The sequence below is a fragment of the Dermacentor andersoni genome, chromosome 3 (assembly GCF_023375885.2).
Source record: "Dermacentor andersoni chromosome 3, qqDerAnde1_hic_scaffold, whole genome shotgun sequence".
Classification (NCBI taxonomy): domain Eukaryota; kingdom Metazoa; phylum Arthropoda; class Arachnida; order Ixodida; family Ixodidae; genus Dermacentor; species Dermacentor andersoni.
Window position 1 is genome coordinate 40,153,489 of NC_092816.1, and position 7,949 is coordinate 40,161,437.

The window sequence follows — 7,949 nt, forward strand, 5'->3', positions numbered from 1 at the left end:
GTGAGCGGCCAGATTGGTGGCGCCAGCTGGTGGCGTAAAGCTCAACCACACAAACACAAAGCTACTGGTGGCGCACGCCTACAACGCCAAGCGGCCGCTGACAGCGAGGAAGCGCGTACTAGCCGCTGGTTGCATTCGACGAGCTCATCCTTCCACGCGCACATAACGACCGTCGGATGCGGGCTGCGCCGAGCGATGCGCAGCTTCGTCACCAACGCCGTCATTTCCCGGGAAACGGAAGCCCGGAGAGCACGCCCCGACGCACGGCAGCGATGACGCCACTGATCTTTTAACAAATCCCAGTCATCCGAGTTGGCTCCGACAATTGACGCCCTAACAGCTTGCAGTAATCCAGTTTTGGAGTCAAGCTCATGTAGGACGCGGCAGTCGAGACACCAAGGGCCTCGAGCTGACGGAGACCCTGAGGGCAGTTCCAATACTAACTCGAAGGGGCGATGGTCGCTTAGAGTGAGCGCACATCAGCGACATGGACGTAGCCGGTAAGACATCGCGGTACATAGGCTCTGTTGAACCTACTCGACGAGGGCCCGCGACGCCACGTGCAAACGTACGTACTACCGTGAAGCAGTTCATACGCCTCTAGGAGCGTAAACTGCTGCACCAGCCGACCTAGCTCCCTAGCGTTCCCGTTTGGCCTGCCCCTGACAGGGCCCTGGACATCTGCATCCGAATCAAGTACACAATTGAAGTCGCCCAAGAGAATTACCGGACGCGAATCTGTGAAATATAGATCCAATGATTTGAAGAAGGTGTTAGAATTCGCAGAATGCGCCGGACCATGGATACACAGTAATCCAATGCGTACAGAGTGAAATGTGCAGTCGAACGCCAGCACGCGTCCGAGCGCGTCGAAGGTTACATGATGGTCGCGCAACAGGTTACGGTTAAGAACAAGCACTCCAACACCGCTCGAACGCGTGGTGGCGTAAGAAGAGAAGCAATCAGTATTGAAAGCGCGCTTGAACATCAGAACACCGCTTATATATCTTAAAGAAATTTGTTTCTTGTAGGCAGAGGAGGTGACAAGGCGACAAGACGACGAACGGGCAAAGGCGACCACCTCTGCCTGCTTTTGGGCGCTACGGTAACCATGCACATTAAAAGTGATCACGGTGAGGTGAAGATCCACGTTGCTAGATAGTGGTTAGCGTAGCTTTATCTGCCAGGGGCGAGTTCAATAGCGCCAAAGTCGGCGCAGAAAGTCTCACTTCTTCCGTGCTGGGGACCCGGCAGAAGCGCGAGGCTTCCGGGTTCGAGAGGAAGCCCTCAATGGGCTCCTGTCACGGGACGGAGTATCCGAGTCGCTGGTCGAGCCGTAGTGCCTTTTCGTGCCAACGGTAGTGAGGGAGGTGGTACAAAAATGTCCTGGCTGCTACCGCCCGGACATGTCGTGGTCGCGACGACGTCCGCCAGCCATATACCACACCCAGCCGCAAAATGCAGATTGTGCTAAGTACCTTCTTACTCATAAGGGTAAATCATACCCTTGAACGTACTGAATATTTCGCCTTACATCTTCAAGAATTGAGAGCCACACAGAGTCTGATATGCCATGAAGGGTGTAATCATGGCCTACAATACGTATAGAATAGCTCTTTTCAATATGGAAAAGGAAACTTAGGCGTGTCTGTGGGGAACGAATGAACAAATAGCGACAGTTTGAAATATTTTGCGCAGTAGCTGAAGTAATACGCTTAGCCGTCTGTTTAGAATAAGTTTATTTCAACAAGACACGATACGAACATTGAGTCACCATCACGGCACAATTACACAGGGACGATAACATATAAAGAACGAAGCGTTGTACACACGGCACGTTTTCAAGGCAGTGTCCAAATCCTCACTAGCTAACATTTAACCACATAGACGCAAGGGCAGACACAGTTACACATAATCTAATTGCCACATGTAAAAATTTATGTTCAATATTTCTGCACACACGTTACGTACAATCAAATTGTAAGTAATGAAACAGATAAACTGTCAGCTCTGGAGGCAATTCCTAATAACAACACTGCTTGGAAGCCATAACAACGAGCTCCTTCACTTGCTCTAAGTCATATTCTCAATTCCGGTCAACGTTTTCTTTAGCACTTGCACTTGTGAGAATTGTTAAGTTTAAGTAGTATTACTAACAAGTATAAGATCAAGCATGTTTCTTTTTACTTAATCATGACTGCTTTCTTGTTGTAGACAAGATATGTAAAATAATAGGATAATATTGTGAACAGTGTTTCGTTTGCGAAAAGCTTAGACACCCACTTGCACCCGGCCCCGATTTCTTTTCCGTACTGCATCTCTTTCCAAACTGGTGGCGTGCTCGATGCCAGAAAATCGTCGCTCTTGCCAGCTTTAGGACACTCTGTTAACAGTAACGTGGCAATGCTTGAAGATGTCGCTGCAGTGGCTCCCATCTTAAAGCCCCTTAATATAGAAAGTAAGGAAACTATTCCTCCCCTCCCGCGCTTTCCACCTCGATATCCTCTCCCGGCCGTCTGCACGCTCTGCGCACGGCACGCTGAGAAGGCCACCGGGGGGCCGCCGGCCATATGCCGTAGCTCGCACCCGCGAGCGCGCCTAACTTCACGTTCTTTGTTACGTGCTACTATAAAAGAAAAACGCGAGAAAGTGGTTGGACATGCCTCGACCCTACCACGAGCCTCCGTAATTATCTTCTCGTTTGCGTAACGAAAACGTTAAGTGTGAACGCTTGCGGCATGAACGATAACTGCGCACTGTTATAGCCCACACAGGATTTGCCATTTTAATACCGGTCGTATTAATAGTACGCAGTTTTAGTGGCAGAATATGTACATTATGTACGTGTACATTCCTCAATATGTCTTTTTCAGCCCATTGACTTTATGCTAAATGCAGATTTCATCTAGTGCAGGATTTTCGCACAAATGCTACTGTTTATGAAGCTGCTCCCGAATGGTTTTAGAGGCAGGATAGTTTCTTCGTTCCTCGGAGAGATTTCCATGCAGCGGCGTTATTACTTCTTGAATACAAATATTCACTTTTGCTTAGGCCTTCGTAGTCATATTCAATTTTGGCGAATCAATTCTGCTTCGCCATTTTAAATTTTGCAGTCATTCTTCGTCATGCCTTGTTCTGCCTAGTCATTCTCCGCATTAATGAGTTTTCCATAGCCATTTAAACTTGATTGAATCAATATCTATTTTGATAGTTCGTTCGTAGTCATTCTCAATTTTGCTGAGTCATTCTTAATTACTTGTAATTTCCTTGCGTCATTTCTAATTCTGCTTAGTCATTCTCAGTTGTCCTTAGTCGATTTTAATATTATTGAGTCATTCTTATTCATTCCTACATCTGCATAGCCATTCTCAGTTTTGCTGTGTCATTATCAGTATAGCTGAGTTAGTCTCGTTCATTCTCTATTTTCGGAGGTCATTTTTCGTTATTCTCAATTTCGGTGACTCGTCCACCGTCGTTATTGAGGTCATTCATTATTAGTCAGTCATTATAGCCTGAGCCATTGCTTATTCTCACGGTCACTTATTCATTCCTACTCACATTAGGATTAGTTGTCATTGTTGGTCACGTAATTCCGTAGTCAGTATAGGTATAGTCATTATTATATATTATATTATTATACTACTAGCATTACACCTGAAGTATTACTACTACTATTATCCTCTTCTATACACCTTAGACGTCTGCAAGACCTCGAGGCTTCACATAAACTATGGATGGTTTGCGCATTCTTGGTCCTCCTAATGCTACTGCATTAAACATAACGTTTGCTATCCTGCGCCAAGCCAGAACCGCTCCTATTAGCTAGCAACAGCATAAACGTCTGCGTTGGAAGCGTTTTCTCAGTAAATCCACATCGAGATTAAGGAACTGAAGAACCTATTGTAAGTGAATTCCGCACACCAGCAATCGTTATTACGACACACAGGATAATTCCATTAAATAAAAAGAATGACGTTTAGAACCACGGCAAAATGATAAGCGAATTAAGCAAGATTGTCCGCTTTCTCATGAACTCGCAATAGACTTCAAATATGCACAGTCCTTTAAGTACAAGGGAATACATAGTAGCACACAGAGCACAATAAGCTTCCTCGGAACGAAGTCCTTACGGGCGATGCTATGAATCCACTTCTTCCTACGCGCCGTGTCATTTTTTCTTCGGAGGATCATGAACAGTGTGAAGCCATTTTGAATCCTGCTGGCGCACTGAAACGCGCAGCACGCGAGCATAGAAAAGACATAAAAAGCAGACCTTCAAAAGTAGCAGAGCTTACTCCTCGTACCCCGACGGAGCTTGACTCGCAACAGAGGGAGGCAGCCTGTTAATGACGCCCATGTAAAATGAAAACAGAATCAAAGCGTCATTTCGCGCACGTTTCCTGGGCTACGGCCCCAGGGGCCAATCATTGCTCAAAAAAGGGCCGATTCGAGAGGCGGGATGATGAGGTGCGCGCGAGGGTCTTCGGCGCGGCGGCTGAGTTCACAGAATGTCCGTGCTTTCAAATTATCAAGGGACTTTATCCTCTCTCACGTTGGCTTCCAGGGCAACGAGGAGGCTGACGGCCAGGCAAAGGCAGCACACCACACCACTGCACCCGTCAACACCGCTGTAACGTCCTTCGACTATATATGCAAGGAATAGAGTTACTGTATATGCTGCCAAATACCGGCACCCGCATCGGTGCCTCGCCAGCGGTGGTCCCCCATGTCCTTTTCCTGACGTCGTCCTCACAAGGTAAGATCGGTCTCTCCTGCGACGGCTCCGGACCAGATGCTCCTGGATGCCATCCCTGAGGTGCAGCAAAGGCCTGGCTCCATTCCCGGCCTGCTCAACGTGCGGCGAGGCCGAAATAATCGAAGCAACTATTTTGTTTCTGCCCCGGTTTCTCCCAAAATTGAGGAGCCATTTCATTCTGTGAATGTCGATGACCAGCGAAGCTGTAGCATATCACACATGGTTAGACAAGGGTAGCCTGGACAGATGTATTCATTTTTATCATTTGGTAATGGTAGTGACAACAGCTGTGTGATTACTGTGATACACACTGATTGGTTCGGTTACAACCCTAGACAGAAGCTCGGCCAAAGCTAATGCTTACACGACCATTGTTGAGTATATAGTTGAGTGCCTTGTACGGGTGTGGCCCTGCGAACCGAACTCTTCTAGTACACACTGACTGAACCATTTCTTGTCTTGTATTGAAATGATCTCATTGACGTCTCGAACGATGATGACAGGCGAATTGGCATTACGTCTAACCCATGCAAAGTGCATCGTCATGAACTTCTCGATATTCCACTTCGGTGCGTCTGGAGATATATACACAGTGGATATGACAATTCTGTCTTTCATTTGCGTATATGGCAAAGCGTGCAGGTCATGAGTCCATACACAGTTGATAAACGATTCCAGTATACCCATTGACTTGCAACAATGCATCTTGATTAATTTATTTCATTCATTCATTCATTGTTGTCGTTGTTGTTGTTGTGGACGGAGTGCTTGAAGCCTGCTTCTCCTCCACCGCGGTTCGGCCCGGTATTTCGCAACTCGGCACGGTTTTGCACTATCTCCGGGATCGCGCCATGCTCACCTTTTTTATAACTTATACCTGAAAAGCTTAAAAGACGAGTATAACAATTCGTGTCGGTCCGAATAGACAAGCTGGACAGGAAGCAAAACTGTGAATAGCCAGTTATGGAACATTAGCGAAATCTACAGCAGATAAGAGAAAGGAGAGTCGCAGACCGAAGCCGGCGATTGTGGAATTAGAAATTAAGTGAACAATAAGTGAGCCATCGACAGGGCGAAACCAAACAGACAATCTATCAAACAAGCAAGCAAACAAATAAGATGAAACCAACACGTGCATTGCAGAGAGGATGGGGAGGAGCTCTTTTGTGTGACTGCGTTACCCTTGAATAAACAACACATTGCACATGCGCAATTAGCGTTACATTTGCATGAATTTAAATCCTTTAGCGTCATTTTGCCTGAACATTTTCGTGGTTAGCATTACGTTTGCAAAACACTTGCGCGAACACCTGCTCAAACAATATCTTTAATTAATACCGATTCCCACACAAGTGTAGCAACCGGAGAATTTTATCTCCTTCTTTGTAGCCTTCGCAATTATGGGCCATGCTGTGAGTGCACGACAGTTGGCTACCGCCGCCGGGAATAGCAGCAGGACATATTTTATTCTTGTCAAGCTTCTTCAAGTACACTCATGAGGACACGTTGCTTCGTCTATCCACGACAGAGGTACAGTCAACCGCAAAAGTTTGCGGGACGTAGGATCTGCCAAGAAGCTTATCTCTCGAAGCGTGGTCACACAGCCTCGAATTGAGTGCTTCAGCATGCAGTAGCCTTCGCCACCTACACAGTTATTCATTAAATACGAAGTGTCATGCCCTAATAGTGCAGGAATTGACATTTGAAGGGGAAACCGCATCCCGCAAACTACAACTACACCTTACCGGTGTACACAGTGGTTCGATAAGCTAGCACATAACCTTCAGTGCAAAGATTGTAGAGCGCATTAAAAAAAAAAAACATTCCATCGGTCAGTTTCCGATAGTAGTAGTGGGAATCCCTTTTTTCATTCGCTCCAGAGAAATTGCCCGAAAACTTAAGAAAGTATCAATTTACTATGTAGGTGCCTGCGCTGTTGATGCTAGCGTCCTCAAACAACTTTTGAATGAACGATTGCAGCTGCGCCTAATAAAGCGTTATACAATTCGACAGTATGTGACAGTGACGGTCACAAAACATTTGTCTTCGTTTCCAGTTCAGCAAAGAACGCTCTTGTGCTACATAGACACTGCCAAGCGAGGCAGCGAAAAAAAATTCCATGCAACCCTCGATGTTGCGAAGATGTCAAGATGGCTGCGATGACGAACACCGATGCGTCCAAAGAGACTTTACGTTCTTCGCGGTCGCCTCGCATTCAAAGCCCCTGCGTACGCTATATAACATGACGGTGCCAAAATACTCGGGCGTAGAATGCTGCGACGAGCTTTTATGGGCTATGTACGTGGGCTAACTTTTCGGTTTAGCGTGGCCGGCTTTGAATGGCTACAGTAACGACTTGGCGGCGGCGAGGATGCCTGCTTGGATTGCAGGCAGGCTTTGTTGCTTGTTCTTCGCGGCGATAGCAAAACATAAATATCGGAATCCCTTTTAGCTTCGTCTCATCTCTCTTTGAGTACAAAGTACTGGTATGCCCTCATAATTGTGTTCTGACGCTGTTGGGCCTCGCAAAACACGCGTCACCGTTCCTATCGAAAGCATGCTTGGACTCCTATGTATCAGATGGAGCTACAGGATTTGGCATTTGCCATTCATTCGCTATGCGGAACATGCTATGTTTTTCATGCGTCTATGTACGCCACTGAATCGCTGTACTAAAACTATTTCGTTCTCGTTTACGCTCTCTGCATATACGTCCTGTATCCGGTCGCGTGGCAGAAGTGCGGTTTTATGCATCCTTATACTTCCCGTCACGCTCTCTTCATCTGTACTTGCGTGCGCTCTTCAATGAGCCTCTTTTAGAACTGCGCGTTTCAGTTGACGGATGTTTACGCACCGATCACGTGTGGCCGCATGTTCGCAAAATGTGCTCACACGCATCCACTTTAAACACGCGCACAGACATGTAGCTAAATTTGGAACTAGTTGGCTGTATTAGAGCTGCGCCATTTTCAAGCCTCCTTTTCCCTCAGCAGCACATTTCAATCAGCACTCGCTCCTTTTCAGGGTAAAAAAGAAATGCACTGACGGACGGATGAGCAGAAGTTCAAAACTGATGCAGATAAAGTGGAAGGAGGTCATTGTCGATCACTGAGCGTGCGATGGCAATGAGTCGTGGCTACCGTGGCTACGACGGCCACTCATTCCGCGCAAAAAAAAAAAGTCTGAAGACACG